General features: G+C 38.7%; 1 long non-coding RNA gene across 1 annotated transcript in view; it reads right to left on the reverse strand.

The window, feature by feature from the left end:
* The window catches only part of LOC148593014 (uncharacterized), a 325,329-nt gene that overhangs the window by 110,693 nt on the left and 190,322 nt on the right, over positions 1–24,314 (reverse strand). The gene's annotated exons all lie outside the window — the stretch shown is intronic.

Genomic DNA, 24,314 nt, shown 5'->3' on the forward strand with positions numbered 1-24,314 from the left:
GGTTGTATACCAGATTAAGCAACTGGAACTGACAGTAATCATCAGTCTTTCCTGACTGATGTCTAAGTAACAGAGCTGTGAAATATCTTCCCCATGGTATGCAAAATGAAAAATCTTGATTTAATGAAAAATTAATGTTCCTAAATTAGTTTTGATTTTTTTTCCATAGTTTTCCAGCCCAGTCATGTTATTTTCATATCCACTTTTCCACTGCCGCTGGTTATTTCCTGTATATTTTTTTTCCTGGCTTGAGCCCATTAGCTGAAAAGTTCCCTTAGTCCTAAAGACTTCAGTGTCAGCTCTGAGCTTTTAGTGTACCACAGAGGGAGGCTGTATAGCTGTATGATTTATATTATATGCATAGATTTGGATTATTACAATCTTTAAAGTTTTTTTTATTTAAGAAATTCTCTAGGCTCTTTCAGCAGATACTAAGAAATCCACAAGTGTCGTGTGACACAGAGGAAGGCTGTATTATTAATCTCATGAATACTGTGGTTATCACCTAATTGGAAGTATGGAGGTTAGTTAAATGTGGGAGGTAAGGATTCAATTTCAAGAATGCCTACACTGACCAAGAGTACTAAAAGTACTGTACTCTGTACACCCGAACATATTTAAGAGGGGTAAATTATTCAAAAGTCTACACAAAACAGCTAGCTAATTGTTTTTCTCGATTCATAAGTCCTGCTAAATTCAGATCTAGGTTTGGTAAATACCCCCATACAGAGGTAGCATGTGTTTAAAAACAAATTGCCTAGTAAAGGCTTCCACAAAATTCAAAATAGTATCCTTTTCCAAAAAACAAGTCTTTGTTTTTTCTTTTATACCCAACTAATACCCCATAATATCCAGCTAAATTTTTTGTAAAGAAAAGATATCTTAAAAGAAACATAGATTTTCAAACTAAAAAGAAAAATAATCTTTTTTAATGAAAAACATAGGCTAATCTTAAACAGCTACAAATACATATGAAGGATGTGCTCCATTAAGAGCAACTAGTTAGGTGATAATTATTCATTAGTCAGCTGGAATGGCAACATTTTTAACAAGTTGCCATTCTTTTTTTTAATATATATATATATTTTCCTTTCTTTGATCATTAGCAATTATTGTGAAAGCAAACATAACCAGGAATATAGAAATGACTTTTCTTTTTATTCAGAAAAGCAGTGTTTCCAAAGCTATCCTCAGACTTAGCACGGAAAGCACATGCTATCCCAAGGCTTAAAATGTTCATGTAATCAAAACCGTACACAGTGTGAATACTTAGAACAAATGAAACGCTCTCAGTATAAGCCTGCAATAATTTAAATGGTATTTTTGAACTATAAATAAGTAATAAGAATTAATAAAAAAAAACAGTTCAACTGCGCTAAGACATTTCTCACTAATGAAATACATTTTTGCTGTGTTTATAGTAAACAAGCTAATTCACAATTCTGTTCTACATAACAGTCCTTCAGAAAGGACATTTCAGACTGGAATTTAGACGCTGGCATTCAGTGCCTAGACTTGCTGGGAGGAGCTGGATGCGTCAGCAGAGCAGGAAGTTATTCAGTGCAGCCCCTCAGAAACAGAGAGTTCCAGGATTTAGTAAACTGAACTCCTCTGCTCTATCACCTAGAGTCCTTTCCTGAGTGCACAAAGACCACAGGTGGCCTCTCAGAGCTGACCATGGCTGCTTTAGCTTTGAAAATGGCTGTAGCATGGGGTAGTGTGGGCTAGCATTGAGAGCATTCAGACTCAGACCGGGAGTTTCAGATCGTTTCCAGTCTGAGAAGATCAAGGCCACAAATAAGCCCTCAAAGTTAGCTTTTCTTGGACATGGTCACCAGTATGCATTGGGAATGAGAGATGCTCCCTACTCTTGTTGAACTCGAGCTGGTTTGCAAATAAATAATTAGAGATATATTCATTCCGAGATAGAAAAAGAAGCTAAATGTAGGTTTGAAGGCGGGGGATTGGAGTGTTCAGATTCCACTTCTTCCTTCACATAATATATATTTTGTCCAAGTCATCCGCATGAAAATAGTTGTCAAATTTTGCAAAACAGATAAAAAACAATGCCATAAAGTTAACGATAATTATTTTTCAAACAAATTTTAGAAAACAATCAAAGAAGATAACTTATTATGTGTTGGGAAAACTGTTTGTCATACAGAAAGGGGAATATTTCATCAGAAGTGAATATGTTCACTAATGCTTCCCAATACTTCTCAAAGTGTAGTTTTTTTTTTTTTTTTTTTTTTTTTTTTAATAGCACTACTGATGGAGAAAATATTGGCGGCATCACAAAGGTCTGTTCACTGGCATACTTCTGCACTGGTTGTTTCTGTCTCTGCCAATATGTATTTGTTGTGCTGTTTTACAGAGTGAACCTCAGTATTTTTGAACTGAAATTCCAATATGGAATCATTTAAAAACACTATACTGTGGTCAGAACACTAATGAATCTATTCTTTACGGAATAGGCATATATTGTTCCTGTTGGCACTGTTCGTGAATCCTTACTGTACAACGTCCCGGGGCTTTCTTTTTGAGAATTCTTGGGAAGTAAAATACTACTCACTGTGAGTTAAAAGAAGAATTGAGTCCTTAATTTAATGCAGGATGCTTTACACACCCAAAAGATTGCAGTTGTCAGGCAACACAATTTTATCTGATCCTCTTTGTACCATATTTACTATGATAAAGGGAATTCACTAAGGTGCTATATGAATGTATTGTTTTTATGTCAGTGTGTTCTAACATAATGCTCTGTTTTACTATTTGCTCAGTATTTTCTTGTTAGGCATTAATGTTTTTGCTTTTTTAAAGAAAAATTGAGAATCTGTTCTTTATCGAATTATTAAAAATGAAAAATAAAGAGCAAATTGTAATAATTTATAAAATATTTCATCTTGGAAAACCGTAAGAGGGGAAAAAAAAAAAAAACATGGCATGCATCTTCTAAACTGGAAATACAGCTGGTTTTCATTGTGAAGCGTTTCAGAGATCCTTATGGAGCTGATAGATCTTACTGGTTTCATCTCATGTTAAAGTTGCAGTTTTATGTTAAACAATATTTCAATAAATGTTAAGTTATCAATACATGTATTATGTGCTGAGGAAGTGTCACAACCTCAAATGGTACAGCATAATGTTTGCAAAACAACAGGTGGAAAATACAGATGAATTACAATGAAAATAAATGAAGTGATTTCTTTGTCATATTCTATACACTAAGACAAGCGAACTGAAGTGTTTCCACTTCTTCATCACCTTTTCAAGTAACGTAGGACAAGAGGATTAATCCTGCCCTTGGAAATGAAAACTACACAAATTCTGCTGTCTTTGGTGGAGACTAAACTGGCCTGTATATCATAAAAGCCTAGAAGTGTTGATTTCAAAGAATAATTCCTTTTGGGTACAAGTAAACATTTGTCTTTTCCATTTTTCTTTTTAGGAAAGACGAATAAAAATCACCTCCAAGACGATGTCTTTTGGTATCTCTCAACGCATTTTCCAAGTATTTGACTCTCTTAGTAGTTTTTACACAGCAAATTCACCCTGTGTCCCTTAGGGATTCAATTCCTCTAAATGCAACTAGCATAGCTGGCCTGCGCTCTTAGCCTACATGGTCGCTTCTATGATAAAAGCAAAGAAAGGAGAACACGTCATCACAGTCTATAATAGATATACAGATATATAGATTATCTATAATAGGTAATAGAATAGACCTATTCTTCTCTGATGACTATGGAGGCAGTCTAGGCAAGGAGTTTGGCCTGAAGTTCAGCCTGGAGTCCTAGTTGACAACAAGTTAACCATGAGTCAACAATGTGCCCTCATGTCCAAGAAGGCCAATGGGATCCTGGCTTGCATCAGGAGGAGCATTGCCAGCAGGTTGTGAGGCTGCGCCTAGAGTACTGGATGCAGTTCTGGGCTCCCCAGTACAAGAAGGACAATGAGCTTCTAGAGAGAGTCCAGTGTAGGGCCATGAAGATGATTAAGAGAGTGGAGCATTTGTCATATGAGGAAAGACTGGGCCTGTTTAGTCTGGAGGAAAGAAGGCTGAGAAGAGATTTGATCAACATGCTCAAGCACCTGAGGGGTGATTGCAGAGAGGATGGGGCCAGGCTCTTCTCCATGGAGGCCAGTGATAGGACGAGGGGTAATGAGTGTAAGCTGAAACACAGGAAGTTCCACCTCCATGTGAGGAAGCACTTTTTTCCTGTAAGGACGACAGAGCACTGGAACAGGCTGCCCAGAGAGGTTGTGGAGTCTTCTCTGGAAATCTTCGAAACCTGCCTGGATGCTGCCCTGTGCCACGTGCTCTAGGTGACCCTGCTGGAGCAGGGGGGTTGGACTAGATGATCTCTAGAGGTCCCTTCCAACCTTAATCATTCTGTGATTCTGTGAAAAAAAGAAAAAAGAAAAAAAAAAAAAAAAACTTCCTTGATTACTAGTTAGTTTAAGGATGATAAATACTGAGAAAGGGGCATCTGGAAAGATAGTAGCCCATCTTTAGCCTTATTTCTAGATGCCTTTTTTTTTTTTTCCTTAAATTGTCATTCTACTCACACAAATTTTGAAATAAAATCATAAAATTCCACTTAGTACTGACAAGTGCTACTTAAGGTAGCAGTTGGAAGTTCTTTATGTAGGGTTAAGGGTTATGTTATTAATTAAATCCTTTGCTAGCCCTGTGCTAGGCTCATTTAAGGGTTTCTTGCTTACTGAGTAGAGCTGAGTGTAACAGTTAAGTCCCTCTATTCAGTGAGTTAAATAGTCATCTTCCTGTTTACTCATTAACATCTTTTCTTCTTTTTTCTTTCACCCGTTCAGGAAAACCGAGCAGGCAACCATGGTGATCTCAGCTTGCGAGTGTGAATTCTCAGTCTCAGTGTCGCTGTGTCTGTACTATCATTTTAGGAGATGTTTGTGTTTCTTAACAGACCCATAACATCTTCTGAAAATCAGCAGATGCCCAGAGCACAGTTTCTTGTTGCTTTTCCCCTGGAGTTATTAGAGCGGTATTTCTTCTCAGATGGCTACCTCAAGCAAAGGCATGAAAAGAAGGCTTTATTGAGGAAAAAATAAAAATAAAAGCTATACAAAATAAGTACTTTAAGTATTTACAAATACTTTCCAAACCTGCTTTGTGATCAGGTTTCATCTCTCCTTGGCAGTTTGAGTAGAAGAGATATGAGTGCTGTGTTGACAAGAAAAGGTTAAATAAATACTATGTGTGTTTAGCAATGGGGAGAAAGCCTCTGTTGCTGGGCAACAGGGTCAACCAGGTATCTTGCTTTTGTATGACTGCATTTAAACATTTAAACTTATTATTTGAAGTCAATTGCTTGTTTGGGGTATTATTATTGCATTAACCCTTCTGCAGCAAGTGGCTGCCCAAAGTGCTGCTGAGAATTGCTCTTTTTTGGAAGTCTCTGTTGAAATAATAGATTCAGCTTTAAAAAATAATGCCTTAGAAATGCACACTGATATGGTAGGGAAAGAATAATATTAGCTGTCCATCCAGTCTGCTATAAATATCACCAGAATACTTAATGCTGGATTGGGAGTGGGAATGTAACAGAAGCAATGAACAGTTTTTATCCATGCCCAGAGCACTTGTAAAATTTTTGGAAAAAAAATATGTGAGATATGAAAAGACCCTTTGGCTTAGTGTCCTTCTCTTTAAGAAGGTATTATTTAGATTTTTTTTTCTGTAGATACCACATTTTAATTTGCTTAGCTAGGGCCAAGAGTACATGTAATCCAAGAGGGAAATACCATACCTTAAAGGAAATTTGGAAGTGGGTTATTGTATGCTTGTATTGTATGTTCACTTTGTTCTGATAACCTGGACTTAAAATTCCTTCTCAGATTGAAAGCCACTGCTGCAGTTGAATATGTTCTGGCTTTCATTCCTCAGTTTGCCTTGCACCACTAACAGCAGAGGTCTTAAGATATGAATTAAATCCTTCCACCAACACATGCTGCTGCTGAGAGTCCCGTGCTTTGTGCTGTGAGAATTCAGTTCATCTGCACCCTTGGAGTCTATTCCACATTGCACTTTCAACAGCACATGCAAAAATATCCTCCCACACACCTCTCTCCAATTTTAGTACCAAATAAATGAACATCATGGTGGGAAAATTTTGCAGAACCACCTTGACCTTGATTCAGGAAACTCTGCCTCTTATTGTCGTGGGTTGCTCAGAATTACTTCCCTCATTTGGCCATTGACCACAGCATTTAAATGCCACTTGTGCACAGGAGGAAATAAGCATACACCATCAGGAGACACCCTTCCAGAGAGCAGTGCAGAGCCAATTTTCCCATATAACTATACAGACGCACTATTTAATCGTGTCAAAATTTCATGCATACCTTTTTACTTTTATGAAAATCTAGCAAAACAAATCTGTTTTGTTATTTACTATATACATGCAAATGGTTCCTGGCAGCAATCTGGTTTTGCATTTACAGACTGAGATAGGCTTTTTTTTCCTTCACAGAGCTGAATAGCTTCTTCCAAGGAAGGAAAAAAAAGTATAAACAAACAAGCAAACAATCCAAACAGGTCTTCTCTCTAGTGGCTGTCTGTTTCACATTCAGAGATGCAATTTCTTCCCCTCTCTCCTTCAAAACTATATCAAAATCAACATGTGGTTTCCTTGATATCTCACATCCTTCTCATCTGCATATTCTTATTTTCTTTTGGAAATGAGCATTTTTTTGTAGGCCTAAAATTTTTAAATTTGGGGAGTAAAAGACAAAATGCAGGCAGCAAATTTATCCAAACTTTTTTTTTTTTTTTTTTTTTTTAAGAAATCAAAACAGCACATGCAATATATTCCCTCAAAAGAGATAAAATGTTTGCCTGAGACTGTTTTTTGTTAACCTCCTCTCAAACAAAAACAAACAAACAAAAAATAAGGCTTTTTAGGTAAGTGTGTGCGTGTTTATGTTTAAAAAAAAGGAAGAAAAATACAAAATACACATATAGCTACTTTCTACACCAAAGACTTCTGATCAAAGCAATGTGTCAAAAATAACTGGACATTAATATTTCTACAGTGAGTCACTCTTTCTTCTGATACTATGCCAATTCCATAATACATTATTTCTTGGGTAATCTCTCTTGCCAAGCTGTTGCATGACTTTTGTAAACAGATGTTACTTTTCCTGGATATTGATTACAATTAACACACATTAGCCATAAACTATTGTTAAGTTATTTTTTTCTTGTCTGGTACTACTTGAAAGCTGGGTTTTTGGTGGTGGTTGTTTTTTTTCTTCTTCTTCTTTTAGAGTGAACAAATAAATTTGTTCTACCATAAACATTCTATCAATTGTATATTTAAAAAATATATGTAGGGTGTGAAAGTATATTTAGACTTCTGTGTCCCCCCCCTCCCGCCCCCCCCCAAAAAAAAAGAGAGATGGAGCATCTTTGTTTCAGCACTTCATCAGAAAAGAATACATAAGGAAAACTAAATTACTGGAAGAAGATCCCTTTCCCACACACTTTCATCTCTTCTGCCAACACAAAGCATCACATTTCTCCAGTTCTGCTTCATGAAATTCAGTTTCTTTGTATCATATATTTCCATCACGTCCACAAAATAAGGTCATATCCCCATCAAGTCTGGATGCACTTAGTTCAATGAACTTCTGCCTTTTTTAGGCTTTCTAAAGATGGGGTAACCATCCACAGTTCTAAGGAAGGAAATACTGCAAAGATCCTGTTCATCTGCTTCACAGTTTTGATAGCAAGGGGCTGTAGTATTTTATTTATTTATTTTCACAGATAGAATTCCTCGGGAAAGAACATCCGGTTGCATTTCTCCATCACCTATTTTTGCTATTGTCTTCTCCATATTCAGGCTTTGCCTCTCCCCTTTTTGCCGAAAGCTCAGATTCATGCAGAGAAAACAAACCAGCCAACCCAGAAGTTCTGTAATCTACAGCCTTTCTGGCAGAGAGCAGAGCATGAGAAAAAGGACCAGAATCTGCCTTCAATATTTCATGGAAATCTAAATAAAGTACAAAAAAAAGCAAGTAAATAAAGAAAAAAAAAATAAAGAGCTAAGGAAATGCTTTGTTCTGCTGGCCTGCCTTTTCCCTGTGACACTTCTCTCATTTCCTGGGCCTCTGTGCATACATGACCTGAAGCTCGCTGTGCTTGGTGGGAAATTTCCTCTTAACTTCACGCTACTTTGCTGCGCTGCTCCAGCTATGTGTCCTGTGCCATGGAAGCCTGTGCTTCCTGTTCCAGCTGTGCCCTGCTGCCTGCGCGGTTTTAATTCTGGAATAAATTACCCATGTGGCAAACACTTACGCAGATGTTTAAGGAATGCAGGAAGCTGGGAGCTAGCATGGTTTAAAGCCTTGCTGCTCTCCAGCTATCCTTTATCTCCCGCTCTCCTGGCCTGTACTTTGAGGTACAGCCTCAGTGTCTCTACAGTGGGAGAGAAGAGCTCTGCAAAGCTCAGTGTGGTTATTTTCATGCCAATCTCCTTTCACTTGTATTTTAAATAAGTTACCATGCTGTCAGAGCCTTTACCCCATGTTCCCATCTGCTCCTGCCCCACTAGGCAACAGTGTCTGGAAAGGGAGCCAGGAAAGGGCTTGTTTAGTAACAAACTCAACCTATCCTTTCCTTTTTTTTATTATTTTATTCTTTAACATTTCCTTCCATATCAAAATAATCCCTCTTGCCATGTCTTGTGGAATTATCACATTTTTTGGAATGGTAAAGTTTTAAAACTATTAGGGCAAGATAAAAAAATAGTTTTTAACAGTCAAAATTTTCCAAAGCACACATATTAACAAGAGCTCAGATCCAATAACAAATTATGTTTCTTTTTTTTCCATCAATTTTGTCTTTTTTATTGTTTTGTTTTTTTCCCTCTGCATTCAAAGCAGAGGTGATTAAAACCCCCGAAACAACAGCAAACCTTTCCCATCCTTTCTTCCCAGTTTGCAGGGATTTAGAAGTTTTCAATATTTACCCACATGGAAACATTTACCATCTGGTGAGCATACTTTGGTCAGATTCTCTACTCCCAGTTGTCAGAATGTCTTGGAAAAATTCCTAGTTCTTATTAGAAAAAAAAAAAAAAAAGAAAGAAAAAGAAAAAGAAAGAAATCTTTGGTCGTGCTAGTGTTTTTTGTGGGCCAGATGCTTATCTCAGTTACACTAGTGCAAATTGTTAAATCCAATAGTGGTTGAAAAACAAAAGCTGTACCTCATTTTTTTCCCTTCTTTATTTTCATCTTTTTAATGCTACAAATTAAACAGACAGTAGATGATTAGAATAGCCTGAAAAACCTTTTAAGGGGAACAAGATCTTTAGTTTAACTCAGTAAGAAACCAACTACTTGAATTTAGATAAATTTACATAAGACCAATTCCCTTGTTGTTCGCAAAAAACAATGCTAGAGAGGATTTATCAAGTGTTTAAAAGCCACTTTCAGGAACCCATCTCATGGTAGGTTCTGCAGAAACACCCTTTCTTCCAAAACAGGCTTTATTACAAAGGATAAAATTCAGGTTTTCATACATGGTATGATACATGGTATCTACAAGCTGTCTTATGATAGCATTCTCTACTTGTTCCACACTTCTAAAATGCTGCACTCAGTAGCTTAACTGTGTTTGTTGCACTTTTGTTAATAGACTGTTTTTTTTTTTTTTCCATTTTTAGGTCTTTACTGGTATACAATTTTACAAGGGGGAATTCTTTCTATTCTCCCTGTATATATTGTTTGATACAGTTCACTGCAGTTTTCAGACAAAAATGCTAGAGACACAGAGAAACAATTAGGAAAAGTGTTTATAGCCTTCAGGAAAATTGTTCATTTTTTATCCCTTTCGTTGGAAAACAGATCTTTTCTCCCATATGGCACCTCAGAGCAGAGTTTTGGCACTTAAGCTGCTATTCGCGACATATTCCTAAGTGCTAATGCACTTTTTTTTTTTTTTTTTCTCACAGATACTTTTTATAGTTTTGTGTTGTGTCTAAGCAATCACTGCCTGTTAAGAGAGGCCTTTTTTTTTTTTTTTTTCTCCCTCTCTATTTGGCTGTGCTGGAGGCCAGATGAGAACATATTAACTCCTTCCCTTTGGAGAATGGGAACCGTTTGTAACAAATTGTTCATCTGGTATTTATTTATTTATTATTAATTATTTATGATAACAAAAGCAAGGTTATAGAAAGAAAGGTAGCTGAATTGCCCTAAATGGTATTTTCATTTGGGGATGCTCATTGGTAGTGAGCATTTAGGATGGCATCCTGAATTTTATCTAAACATGTAAAACCGAGAGACCATTTTAGCTCAGACTATTCCTTAAACCTGGAGGCAGTTCCACAGCCAGTGAGGAGGAATGAGCTTTGCGAAGAGGACAGTCTGTAACAAACTGAAGGACGACACAGGTGCTTCTACCCCTCCCAAGATGCTCTATACTTTCAGTTTTTTCGTGCTCACTCCAAAGTCCACTGGAGTTAGGGGAGTCTGCACCTTCATTTCAACAGATCTTTGGTCACACCTTAATTAGCCAATTGTCTTTAACCATTAAGCTTTGTCTTAGCACTTTGAGAGAACAGCCATGGTAACAAAACAATGCTGTTACTGTTAGTTTTAAAGAAATTATATTTGGAGTTATCCAAAATTTCATGAAAATCAGTTACTACGATTTCCCCTAAGCTGAAAGTAGGGTTTTGTTATTCCACCCCACTTTCCATTCCTATCATCTCCTCACTTCCATGCACTGTGCTGGCACAAGTACCATGTCAAATTGAGGAAGAAAATACAGATTACAAACAAATAGAAATGAAAAGTTTGTTGTTGATTGATCTGATCTACCACCTGATTCAGTTGACCACTTGACCATATCTATGCTTATGCTGGCATAGGTGGGGGAAGAGAGCTAAACTGGGTTCGCTAAGGCTGACTATGTCCATGCAAAACCATTTTGAAATGTTGACTTACCTGGGTGACAGATGACAGTTAAGTCAACATAGATATGGTGCCTACGAAAGGTCCATCAGTGTATGCAGACATGCACTTCCAAAGAATATTCGGAGGCAGACCATAGCTCCTTACACCAGCAAAAGTCTAACTTTCTACCTGATCAGTCTCCTAACACTGACAACTGAAAATAGATGCCATCTTTACAGCTCCTTTCTTTTAGTACCCATGCCAGAATATATAATAATCTTATTATTGAGTCAGATCAGAAGAGAGAAAAAAGATCCAAGTTCATAAAGCAAAAGTACAGCAGGACCCAGGGCCAGACCCATGTCTCATCAGTGCCTTCTCATTGTTAAGCTGTTTTTTTTAATTTTACTTCTTCACTGGCATATTATAATTGTAATTAAAATTTAAATTTAATTAAAATAAATACCTGCTAGTTTATGTATATTTAAAAAAAATCCTTTAAAGAAATACTGTAATATATTTCATATCTCCTGCTACATTTTTGTTAGCTATTGCTATAGGCATGTCTCTTCAACATTTGCAAGAATCCTTGCTCTGGTTGTATTAAAAATTCTTCCAATTAGAATTTACTAGTATGTTGAATATTTTGAAAAAATCTTAAGCAGATGCATTTTTTTATGCATAAACGTAAGTAGCAAGGTACAGCACTCCAGTGGACAACCACTGAATGAGCGATTTCTGCATAGCTGTAGACATAGGGATAGAAAACCAAAGAATAACTGTACTGAGTCTTGTACAATTTCTTGAGTTTGTTAAGATTGCAAGGGTCCTTTGGAATTGCAAGTGAAGCATAGTTTTGCAAAATAGCTCCAGTTTTCTTTTTTTTTTTTTTGCAAGTTAAGCAGGAGATTTCAGCTTTAAAAATAAGGATGTTAGAAAAACTCTGTTGTAAGATGGGAGGGAGATGGTGAGGCTAGAAAGGATAAAGCTACATCAATCCTTTCCATTTCATTGAGGGCTAGACACAAAAGTTATGACCTTTAGTAAAGCAATTTAAAAAAATGACAAGGGTGTGAAAAAAAGCTTCTCATGCAGCCAGTCCCACTAGGAGGCAGGGAGAGATTGAGAGATGTCTCAGAAAACCGTAGCATAGATCAATACATGATAGATTCAGAAAGGCAGGAGAGAAGAGAGAAAATAGAGATGAAGAATATGAGCCGATAGAATTTACACCCACATGAGCACATTTGTCTGAGCTGTCACTTAAAGAACTCAGACAAAGGGAAAAAAAGAGATATTTTCTGTGTGCAATCCCTTTTTAAAAATAATTTATTTTTTGTAGTGCTAAAAGAGAAAGTACTGAAGTCAACGGGACCTAAAAAGTTAAATCTGAGACACCACACTACTAGTATATTAAGATTTTTATTGTGAGCATTTGGTTCAGAGCTGCTGTGTGCATCTTGAAGTGCCTGAAGTTGCAATCAGAAGATATTTTTAAGTGAACCTAGCCTATATGAATGGTATTAGTCTACTCTATTTGATTACACAGGCTCACTTTTTTAATTGTTTTTTTTCTATATTCTTGTTTTAGATAAGCAAATAAAATGAAGTATTGCACTCACAGTTTATCACTTTTAATTCTACTTTTTTTTCCTCTTTTAATTAAAAAGAAAGAAAGTCAAGTACAAAGAAATCGAAAAGCAAAAACAATTAAAAAAATTAATTTACCTCTCAGTGTTTTCAAAGGAGCTTCATTTGACTCTGGTTAATAAATAGGAAAGGTTTGTAATTATTTCTGGATAGGACTTGTAATTATTGATGTTCAGGGTTCTTTTAGATATCATAGGATAGTTATCTGAGATCCAGGGATCCATTAATATGCTATGGGACCTATGGGAAATCCACAGCCTTCAGGACTGGCAGACAAGTATGATAGCCTTCAGAGTGAAAAAAAATGTTAATAAACACCAATAAAGCACCAAAGTCAGTCCCATGGACTGAAAACAGCTTTGTATACCTCTAGTATACTAAAACTTAGGTATTAGGTTTAACATTTAATACATGCAATGTAGGAGCACTTATACCTAGTATATCCTAGAGTTATTTCTTTTGTGCTGGGCTGAATTAAATGCTGGAGAGAGGTGAGGACATCTCAGGATACTTTTTTCACAAGAGGTTGCCTGAGTCACTACCTAGATCAGCCTTCCAGTGTTTATAGACTTATACTTTGGTTGAATGACATAGACTCCCCTATCCCCCTTTTTCTCTTCAGTTAATTCTCTTTCCCTCCACTCTTCCATCCCCAAATAGTGCTCAGACACACTGATGTTTTAAGCTTCTCTCTTTTTTTTTTTTTCCCTCAAGATAGAGCAATACTTACTGTCAGAGTTCTACCTCAATAATTTTGATACATTATACAAAAAAAAAAAAAAATGAACATGAATGCCTGGACATTTTACTGCAATATCTTGGGCTTTTCTTTGCTTTCATTGACACTGATGTTTTGCCATAATCATTTTAACGTTTAGATTTGCAAGGAGCAGTACTTTGACTAATCAATAGGTAGTGCTATTAAACCTTTCTTTATAACTTCTTTCCATAATTTAATTATCCAAAATAGTAAAGGGGCTTGCCTGAATTTAAAACTTTTTTCAGGGCAAAGAATGTTGCAATATTCTCACAAAATGAATAAGAATTTTTAAACAGCTTTCAGCTTTCTTGTGTCAATTACCTTCATCAGTATTACTATTTGTGAGTTGTATGCACTTAGTGTAAATATTATGGTGCTGAGTTGATAAAAAATGTGATTCCCAGATAGTTCAGGCTTTATACCACTGAAAAAATGCCTGGTCTAATTCCAGAACCTTTTGTTCATAATGGAGTCTGATCCTCTACCATTTCACAAACAAGCCACAGGCTGCCTAGCCCAACACCCTGACATAACGAGTGCTGAAGCCTAACTGTATGTAACAGGCAAAAAAAATTGCTCATGGTTTTGAGCTGATACCCAGTATTTTGCAGCTGTAGTGTCTCACTTGATAGCTGGACTGAGGGTGCCACCTACTGCTCATAAAAAAATATCTTGAGAAATACCCTATTCAGGTGATGTGTTTCCTATACAATAAAGTAAAGCATCACATAAAACTTGCTCTGAATCAAATTTTCATTAGCACGAATAGGCTTTGGATGAAAACTTATAAGAAAATTAAGAAATCTTTTTTATCTCTTTAAAATCTCTTTTAATCTCTTTAAAAATTAAGAAATAACATTTTTCTTCAACCTAGCAAAAATTCGAAAACCACATGCCTTAGCATTTTTTGACTACACATCATTCTCCACTCCTACTGCCATGTGGAAGAGCAACTTTACCTCTATCTCCCTTGAGGACACAGGAAATAGTATCTTCCTGCTCAAGACTTTCATATCAGGTCTCTGACTCTGCCCCGCACATTTGCTAGCTCTGCAGCAGCAGAAGGACATGCCTGAGTTCCTCCTTTGCATCTCTTTAGCGAGAGATGCCAGGGAACAGAAAGGGCTTCTATAAATACATCAGCGGCAAGAGGAAGATGAAAAGGAAAGGGAAAATGTTAGGCCCCTGCTGAATGGCGAGGGTGCCTTGGTGGTGGAGGATGCAGAGAAGGCGAAGTTACTAAATGCCTTCGTTGCTTCTGTCTTTACTGCTAAGGCTAGTCCTCATGAACTACAGAGCACGGAGACAAGAGAGAGAACCAGGGGAGAGGAGGACTTTCCTCCAGTCAAGGAGAATTGGGTTAGGGACTATTTAGGCAAACTGGACACCCATAAATCTATGGGCCCGGATGGGATGCACCCAAGAGTCCTGAGGGAACTGGCAGGGGTTGTTGCTCAGCCACTCTCCATCATCTTTGAGATGTTCTGGAGATCAGGGGAGGTGCCAGAGGACTTGAAGAAAGCCAGCATCACTCCAGTCTTCAAAAAAGGAAAGAGGGATGACCTGGGAAACTACAGGCCGGTCAGCCTCACCTCCATCCCTGGAAAGGTGATGGCGCAACTCTTCCTAGAGACCATCTCTAGGTATGTCAAGTAAAAGAAGGTGATCAAGAGTAGTCAGCATGGATTCACCAAGAGAAAATCATGTTTGACAAACCTGATTGATAGCCTTCTACGATGAGGTGACCGGCTGGATGGACAATGGGAGAGCCGTGGATGTTGTCTACCTTGATTTCAGCAAGGCTTTTGACACTGTCTCCCATAACATCCTCATAGAGAAGCTCAGGAAGTGTGGACTGGACAAGTGGACAGTGAGGTGGATTGAGAGCTGGCTGAATGGCAGAGCCCAGAGGGTAGTGATAAATGGGGGCAAATCTAGTTGGAGGCCTATGGCCAGTGGTGTCCCACAAGGATCAGTAGTGGGCCCAGCGCTCCTCAACTTGTTCATCAGTGAGTTGGATGAGGGCATAGAGTGCACCCTCAGCAAGTTTGCAGATGATACCAAATTGGGAGAAGTAGATATCACTCCCAAGGGCTGTGCTGCTGTTCAGAGAAACCTAGACAGGATGGAGAGTTGGGCAGAGAGGAACCTCATGAGGTTCAAGAAGGACGAGTGCAGGGTCCTGCATCTGGGAAGGAATAACCCCAGGCACCAGTACAGATTAAGGGCCGACCTGCTGGAAAGCAGCTCTGTGGAGAGGGATTTGGGAGTCCTGGTAGACAACAAGTTAACCATGAGTCGACAATGTGCCCTCATGGCCAAGAAGGCCAATGGGATCCTGGTTTGCATCGGGAGGAGCATTGCCAACAGGTCGAGGGAGGTGATCCTCCCCCTCTACTCTGCTCTGGTGAGGCCACACCTGGAGTATTGGGTGCAGTTCTGTGCTCCCCAGTACAAGAGGGACATGGAGCTTCTAGAGCGGGTCCAGCATAGAGCCACGAAGATGATTAAGGGAGTAGAGCATCTGTCTTATAAGGAAAGGTTGAGTGAGCTGGGCCTGTTTAGTCTGGAGAAGAGAAGGCTGAGAGGAGATTTGATCAACATGTTCAAGTATCTATCCGAGGGATGACTGTAGGGATGATGGGGCCAGGCTCTTCTCCGTGGTGGCCAGTGACAGGACAAGGGGTAATGGGTGTAAGTTGAAAAACAGGAAGTTCCGCCTCCATGTAGGGAAGAACTTCTGTACTGTGAGGGTGACAGAGCACTAGAACAGGCTGCCCAGAGAGGCTGTGGAGTCTTCTTCTCTGGAGATCTTCAAAATCTGCCTGGATGCCACCCTGTGCCATGTGCTGTAGTTGTCCCTGCTGGAGCAGGGGGGTTGGATTAGATGATCTCTAGAGGTCCCTTCCGACCTTAACCATTTTGTGATTCTGTGATTTCCTTTCCTATCGATGTAGGAGGCACAGGAGAATCTGGAATCATCTCCAATTTGAGGCTGAAATGTTCCATATGGAGAATAATGAACACATTTAACAAAAAGCAGATCAAGATGTATTCAAATGCCATTTGTAAGATATTTTACAGAGAAAAAGTGCTGGGTATTAACGGTGATCTTCAATCTGGCAGAGAAAGGCGTAATAAGAAACAAATGGCTACAAATCAAAACTTCACAAATTCTAACTTGTAATGTTTATTTCTAATTTTCAGCAGTTATGATCATTAGTCTTTGGAAAAGACGATCAAAGTGGAGAGTGGATTATCTGTCTCTTGTAGTCTTCAAATTAGGATTGGAAAACCAGCTTTAGTCTTAATTAGATTTTCTTGTCTCTGTTACAGAAGAAGTCAGAATCAATGATCTAATCTTTCCTTCTTCCCTTTCTAATTACAATTCTCTGAACTCTAACCACTGACACAAAAAGCCTGAGTGCACATTTAGACATCTGGACTACAAACCTCAGACCTGTGCCCTCTAGAAATCTAAAAAGAAAACAAAATATTAAGATATATAATATAGACAGAGAAAAACAACAGCAAAGCTTGTACATTGCCTTTAAAAACACATAATATAGGACCTGTTTTTCTATGGATGCCTTACTTGGAGACAGGAGAAAGCACAAAAGACCTACAGTATTGGTTTTAGAAGATCAGAAAAACTGTGGCTATTTAGACCAGGTTAAACACTGTGACACTGACAATTGAAAAAAGTTTTCACAACTTTGATTCAAGTCATACACTTGACATAAACTTGACATTTCAGAGTTAAAAGTTTCTGTAAGTTTTTCGCAAAAAAGGGGTAGGTTGATAAGGTGTCCTTTCTAATTTTATCACCTAAATCAGGAGAAAACTGAACCTTTTTGAAAGAAGAGGACAAATAAAATCACCAATTTTGCAGTGAAAAGACTGCAGTCTAACTCTGTCCCTGTCTTCAGCAAAGAACAAAGTAGAAGATTTTCTAATTTTTCTGGAAGTAATTTTAGTTATTTTGAAGACTGAGTATGAAAGTGTTCTAAATTGCTGTATGTAGTCCTGAGGCTTTGAAGATTTCAGTCCTACCCAAAAGTAACAAGGAGAGAACTGACAAAAACATCGAAAAATTTAGAAAGTATTGTGCATACAAGAAGCTCTTTTAGGAAGAGAGATTTTTTTCTGAGCAATCAACCACCTGCCTAATGCTCTGAATGAATTTTAGTACCAGAAATATAGCCGGGTCATGTTGGTTGGAAAAGGCAACAGAAGCATTCATTAAAAAACGCAAAGCATTTGTCAAAACAACTAAAAACAAGTGACAATATTGCAGTATACATTCTCCAAAGACCAGAATAATTATTTGAATGAAAAAAAAATTAAAATCATCCTGCTTAAAATGTCTAAAATGAATTCACATGGCAAGACACAATTAACTTGTGTAACTCATTGCTACATGATTCAAATGGGATGAGTAGTTGCTAATAAAACCAACAGTATTAGGTCTAACAAAGCTACCTGATACTCTAAGAATAAGATGGGTGGATTCCTTGCATTCATAAATATCTGTGGCCTTCAAATGATACTGTGTTCTGAATGATTTTAACTGAACTTTCCATTTTGTGTAGATTTCCTATTTTCTCTACGTTCTCTTCAGCCATTATGGTTCAAATCTAGTCTTCTATTTCTAGTGGAATTGGAGTTGCTGTTCCACGTGCTTAGGTGTATCAGAAAAAAAAAGTATATATATATATACACTTTTTTTCTATTCAATTTAATCAAAGGTTTTTTTTGGGGGGCGAGGGACATTAAAAGTTATTTGGTTAGAAAAAAAAAAGTTGGGAGGAAGGCAATCAAGGTGTGAATCTGAACACAGAACCAAATTTTACCAACTAACCTCCTGGGTCAAAATCCAGGCCAGGTAGGAGGCAGGTAAAACTATGCAGGTAAAACTATGAGTTCTAACACCCTGAACATATATTCCCTTAAAAAGGGAAAGAAAACAAAAAGAAAAGGATTTAGTGCACCTCATAGGCATGACAGCCATTATGAACATGTCACATTCATCATAGTCACAGAATCACAGAATGTTTGAAGTTGAAAGGGACCTTTAGAGATCATCTAGTCCAATCCCCTTACTCCAGCAGGACACTTAGAGCACGTGGCGCAGGGTCACATCCAGACGGATTTTGAATATCTCCAGAGAAGGAGATTCCACAGACTCTCTGGGCAGCCTCACAATAAAGATGTTCTTCCTCATATGGAGATGGAACTTCCTGTGTTTTAGTTTATACCCATTACCCCTTGTATTGTCACTGGCCATCACTGAGAGGAGCTTGGCCCCATCCTCTTTACATTCTCCCCTCAGGTATTGATCATATTGATCAGATCCCCTCTCAATCTTATCTTCTCCAGACTAAAGAGGACCAGCTTGCTTAGGCTTTCCACATATGGTAAATGTTCCAGACTTCATTGCTCTACACTGAACCCTCTCTAGAAACTCCCTATCTCTCTTGTACCCGAAAGCCTAGAAGTGCAGACAACACTCCAGGGGCAGCCTCACCAGAGCTGAGTAGAGGAGGAGGATCATTTCCCTGCATCTGATGGCAATACTCCTCCTAATGTAGGCCAGGATCCCACTGGCCTTCTTGGTCACAAAGGCACATTGCTGGCTCATGGTTAACTTGTTGTCCACCAGGACTCCCAAATCACTCTCTGCAGAGCTGCTCTCTGGCAGGTCAACCCCTAATCTGTACTGGTGCCTGGGGTTATTCCTTCCCAGGTGCAGGACACTTGTCCTTGTTGAACCTCATGAGGTTCTTCTCTGCCCAACTCTCCAACCTGTCTAGGTCCCTCTGAATGGTCCTCCTTATGTCACTATCATCAAGTTCGTTTCCTCCCTGACAAAGTAGAAGAAGCTTTATGCCGTAGAAGGTCCTCTCAAGCTAGAAGCATTCTCTACTGGCGAGGGGAATCAGAGGTGATTTTTTTGTTATTCCCAAGCAGCAAAGAGCACAGCACAGAGGCCAGTTGGCTATGTTCAATTGTAATAAGTCCAATATCATTCTATGAGGCCTGATCAAAATGTTGTAACAAAATGTCTCCATCACGTCACGCCAGCTCTTTGGCTTTGGCATATTCTTGTGGACTGGCTGATTTTGTCAGAATTCCAGGTACAGGCAGATGAGCTCTCTGCTTGGCTATGACCATGTTACCCAACTCCCTGAGATTCCTAATTCCCTCTGTAAGCTTTTGCTGGTTTATTCGTGTCCAAGATTGCATAATGTGCCTGGCCATGAACCCACCTGAATCTCTTGGCAACCATTTCTCCAACTTCTTGTGGTAATAAAATTCAATTCCTGAAAGAGTTTAGAGACCTGAGTGGTGGCCACTGTTTGGTCGCTTACCTGGAGAGCCTAGCAGCTGGCCAAAGAAATAGAGACACTGAGGATTTGGGGACATTCTTCAGGAAAGAAAATATTTCATTCTAGGAAGGAAGGAAGGAAGGAAGGAAGGAAGGAAGGAAGGAAGGAAGGAAGGAAGGAAGGAAGGAAGGAAGGAAGGAAGGAAGGGAGGGAGGGAGGGAGGGAGGGAGGAAGGAAAGAAGGAAGGAAGGAGGAGGGAGGAAGGAAGGAAGGAAGGAAGGAAAGGAAGGAAGGAAGGAAGGAAGGAAGGAAGGAAGGAAGGAAGGAAGGAAGGAAGGAAGGAAGGAAGGAAGGAAGGAAGGAAGGAAGGAAGGAAGGAAGGAAGGAAGGAAGGAAGACTGTACAACAAGCATTTACATTTTTCTAAGATGATTTCTTTATTTTTAATGCATATATATTTTATTCCTACTCTTGTTTTACATCATTAGTTGGTGTGAATGATAGTATAGAAGACACACTGACCATATGGAGAGGACAGATGCTAGTAGTGTATGTCATGAGCTCCAGTAATAAGTACGGCAACATGAAAGGAAGTTTATCTTTTAAAGAGTACTGGCAGTACAACGATATTTTTCTCTAAGGTTGTAATTAAAAATGTGAGGGAGAAAAGATAACAGAAAGAAAAGAAAAAAAAAAGATTTTTAAAGAGCAAGATATCAAATTGTACAAATACATGAATATTCTATAATCTATATGATAAACACTGCTTGAGATATTAGCAAAATATTCTGAAGCATCTTATACCACCACATGTGTCTCTGAGAGAGAACAAATATTTCTAATAATGAACAGATTTAAGAGTATATTTAAATCCCTTAAAATTAAACAACCGTTTGGATTACATAGGGTTTGTAAAACTACAGTGTGAAAATGTACATAGATTTTTAAATAATTTAGTTACGTGAAGTCTTAAGTGCACATAGTAGTCAGTCAGTAGCAGATTTTTTTTTAACTGTAAAACTTGCTATCAAGAAAAAAAAACCTCAAAAGCTTTACTGTCTTTATTTTTTTTCTCACCAGATGGTAGTATAGTGCAAAAATTGTAACTATGACAACCTCTCGACTCCTGTAAACTGTAAAGTCCTGGACATGCAAAAATCAGTTACTTAAATCTATATTTAAATATCATGATATGACTCTTGAATGTTATGAAGGTTTTGACATGAGTTGAAGAAAGATCTAGCTTTGACTGAAGGATGGGCCTGAGCTTTGACACAGCTAGTTTCCCACTGATGTTGAAAGAATTATTCAGACTAAAAGGTAAGTATGTCATAAGCCATATCAGCATCCTCAGTACTTCTAGAATTAAGAAAGAAACTCAAGAACTCTAGAGCTTCTGAACTAGAGCTCTAGAACTCAAGAAAGAAACGCCACATTTTGAAGCTTCTATGGCTTTTACTAGAGTCACTGGCTATAGGCAGCAGGGAATGATGCAAGTGGTCTTTCAAGCTTTATTCTAAGTAGGAAATAGTCTTAGAAAATAATATATCTCCAAGCACTATGGGAATGAATTAAATTCTTTAGATGTAGTCTTTTCAGTGCCTATGGGTGAATGATGAGGGACTCACACTTAAAAAATTATATCCTCATCTGAGAAGACAGAGATTTTCTGCAACTGTTAATTTTTTCATCAAGTTGTATGCTACTGGTTTTAACAAAGGAAAAAGTTAAAGGTGAAATAATGCTTTTGTCTATGCTTTACTCACTGTATATCTCCAGATAATGGCTTTGCTATGCATTCATGAGTAAAAGCGACGAACTCTTTAATCCTTGAGTTCCAGAGCTCTGGGACTCTGGGAACATGGCACTAGGTTCTAACACTCCACCCTAAGCCATGTGGATGTTAGAAGTAGCTTCAAGCCTGGAGGAGGATTGTTTCCTAATTACTCTGTGTTCATTTAAGTCAATTCTCAGAAACTAAACATAATTAAGACAGATATCCCACCCTTCTGTCCCAAACACAAAGTAGCTTCCAGCTTTGCCATCCATGAACCCTCTGCTAAGGTCTTTTCTTCCAGACCTGTTGCATGAGCTTTTGGCTTGCCAGTCACACAGATTATGAACAGCAGCTCATCATTTGCTGTTCTTCTCCTAGATAGCAGTTGCCTAGGGTAACAAGGATCCTGTAAAGGTCCTGGCCTGTAGGATTGTCCATGTAACTGCTGAATAGCTTTTGCAAGAGTTATGCATTGCCAGGAATCTCCTGGAGTTCACTGTGGAAACTAATGTACCACATCCAAAGGCAGATTGGAAGATGAAGAAAAAATGCACTTTTTATTTGTTAAAATCAATGGTGTTCACCACAGAATGGAAAACTGGATAGAGCACAAAAGCCATGGAAACATTTATAGATAACTCACAGTTTTATTTACACTTGCAAATGGGCCTGAAACATTGCTAAAAAGAACTTCACCCTGACCATTATGAGGAAATTGATCAAAAACCTACCAATAATTTTGCAGAAGACAGTTAATGATTTACATGCCAGTTCAGTTAGTAGATGATCAGCTTGAAAGATTTTGAGGAAGACCAAAAAAAAAAAGCATGCAGAGAGGAGCATTATCTAAAAATACATTCCCCATTCTCAACTAACGCGGTGCAAAGGGGCATGTGAAGCTATTAGAAACTATAGAAAAATCGATTTCTTACTTTATAATAGGTCAGAAAGGGTCTGGCTGCAATGGTGAAGTCTAAGATATAGTGTTGCTTATTTGATCTCTTGTAAAACTAGGAAAAGAACATTATGCTTTACTCTCATTTTTCCTCTGCCTTTCCTCTTTCTTTACCATCTCTTTCTGCCCAGAGTATTCACTAGCTCAACACAGTCTGCCTTTTTGTTACAGATTTAATAAAGAATACAGTATTTTCCAAGATTTTAGAATACAGATACAAATTTTACAACTTCAGTCTCTAGCTCCAAAATTAAATAATCTTCTTAACTTTCCATTGACAGTGGATGGAGTGTATGGAGCCTGATAAAAACACTAATAGTAATCATCCCCAAAAAAAAAAAAAAAAAAAAAAAAGTTGTGATTATGATGGAATGACCAGCTGGATAGATGAGGGGAGAGCAGTGGATGTCATACACCTCAACTTCACCAAAGCTTTTGACATCGTCCCTCACAACATCCTCCTGGGGAAGGTCCGGAAGTATGGGATAGATGAGTACAAAGTGAGGTGGATTAGGAACTGGCTGGATGGCCCAGCTCAGAGGGTGGTGATCTAGTGCAGAGTCTAGTTGGAGGCCTATAGCTAGCGGGGTCCCCCAGAGGTCAGTCCTTGGTCCAGTCCTGTTGCTGTTCCATTTATTCATCAGTGACCTAGATGAAGGCACAGAGTGCTCCCTCAGCAAGTTTGCTGATGATACAAAACCAGGAGGAGTAGCTGATACCCCAGAGGGCTGCACTACCATCCAGAGGGACCTGGACAGACTGGACAACTGAGCGGTGAAAAACCTCATGCAATTCAACAAGGCCAAGTGCAAGGTTCTGCACATGGGGAGGAATAACCCCAGGCACCAGTACAGGCTGGGGACTGACCTTCTGGAGAGCAGCTCTGCGGAGAAAGACCTGGGTGTCATGATGGACGACAAGTTGACCAAGAGGCAGCAGTGTGCCCTCGTGGCCAAGAAGGCCAATGGGATCCTAGGCTGCATTAAGAAGAGAGTCTCCAGCAGGTCGAGGGAGGTGATCCTGCCCCTCTACTCAGCCCTGGTGAGGCCACATCTGGAGTATTGTGTCCAGTTCTGGGCTCCACAGTACAAGAGGGATGTGGAGCTGCTGGAGAGAGTCCAGCCCAGGGCCACAAGGATGATCAGGGGCCTGGAACATCTGCCCTATGAGGAGAGGCTGAGGGAGCTGGGCCTGTTCAGCCTGGAGAAGAGAAGGCTGAGAGGAGATCTGATCAGTGTCTATAAGTACCTCAAGGGAGGCAGTGAGGAGGATGGTGCTGACCTCTTTTCAGTGGTGGCCACTGACAGAGCTAGAGGTAATGGCCACAAACTGAAGCACCAAAAGTTCCACAGGAACTTAAGGAAAAAAATTCTTAACAGGGTGACAGAGCGCTGGAACAGGCTGCCCAGAGAGGTTGTGGAGTCTCCTTCTCTGGAGATCTTCAAAACCTGCTTGGATACAGTCCTGTGCCACATGCTCTAGGTGACCCTGCGTGTGCGGGGGGGTTGGACTAGATGACCTCTAGAGGTCCCTTCCAACCTTAAGCATTCTATGATTCTATGATTCTATGATTGTCATCCTTCTTTTTTTAATGAAAACTTTTTTTTTTTTTTTCTGGTAATGCAATCCAGAAATAGAAATGTAAAGTTTTTATCTTTTTGATCTTTTAGTTTATCCCATAAATATGGATAAGTTGTAGAATGAAAAAGAAAACAAAACTGATGCCGTTGATTGTAAAGATAAGTTCAAATGAAAAAGGAGAAGCTGTAACTAGAATACTTCAAATACATATATGTAAGCACATTAACAAATACTGAATCAAGACCTAAATAGAATAAATGCAATATTCATTAACATGCAGTAGGTCAACTTCCCATTGAGAGAATGTTCTCAAGCTTTCCTGATGAT

Source organism: Tinamus guttatus, unplaced genomic scaffold (genome assembly GCF_059628265.1).
Source record: "Tinamus guttatus ecotype Peru unplaced genomic scaffold, ASM5962826v1 Tinamus_guttatus_pri_ptg000472l, whole genome shotgun sequence".
NCBI classification, from domain to species: domain Eukaryota; kingdom Metazoa; phylum Chordata; class Aves; order Tinamiformes; family Tinamidae; genus Tinamus; species Tinamus guttatus.